At 56.0% G+C, this 386-nt stretch overlaps 1 non-coding gene across 1 annotated transcript; it reads left to right on the top strand.

The window, feature by feature from the left end:
- The first annotated feature begins 102 nt into the window (after nucleotides 1-102).
- On the top strand, nucleotides 103-174 carry TRNAQ-CUG. The gene has a single exon. It is a non-coding gene; the product is annotated as a tRNA-Gln (tRNA).
- Nucleotides 175-386: the final 212 nt, after the last annotated feature.

The raw sequence follows: 386 nt of genomic DNA, 5'->3' as shown, positions 1-386 counted from the left end.
CACTGGGGGATGGCAAGGGAGATGGAGAGATTGCTGGGCTCAGCCAGGAGCGTATGGCTTGGCGAGGGTGGCCAGAGGGGAAAAGCCAGCACCCATCCAGGAGGTCCCATGGTGTAAAGGTGTGCACTCTGGACTCTGAATCCAGAGATCTGAGTTCAAATCTCAGTGGGACCTCAGCCTTTTGGCTCCCTCAAAGCTTTCCTCTGCATGACGACACCTTTAACAGCCTTGCTCTTGGGTCAATCGTTTAATGCACTCTGATCCCTCTTCCTTTCTTGTGCTCCCAGCCCTGGGACTGACATCAGTGCCCCTTCTCCTGCCCTGTGCCCACAAAACCTCTGCAGCCTTCCTGAGCATTGGCCCTTGCCTCTGCTCTGCTCCATCGT

This window comes from Phaethon lepturus, unplaced genomic scaffold, assembly GCF_000687285.1.
Source record: "Phaethon lepturus isolate BGI_N335 unplaced genomic scaffold, ASM68728v1 scaffold6263, whole genome shotgun sequence".
Taxonomy (NCBI): domain Eukaryota; kingdom Metazoa; phylum Chordata; class Aves; order Phaethontiformes; family Phaethontidae; genus Phaethon; species Phaethon lepturus.
This window is presented reverse-complemented; position numbering and strand designations above follow the sequence as displayed.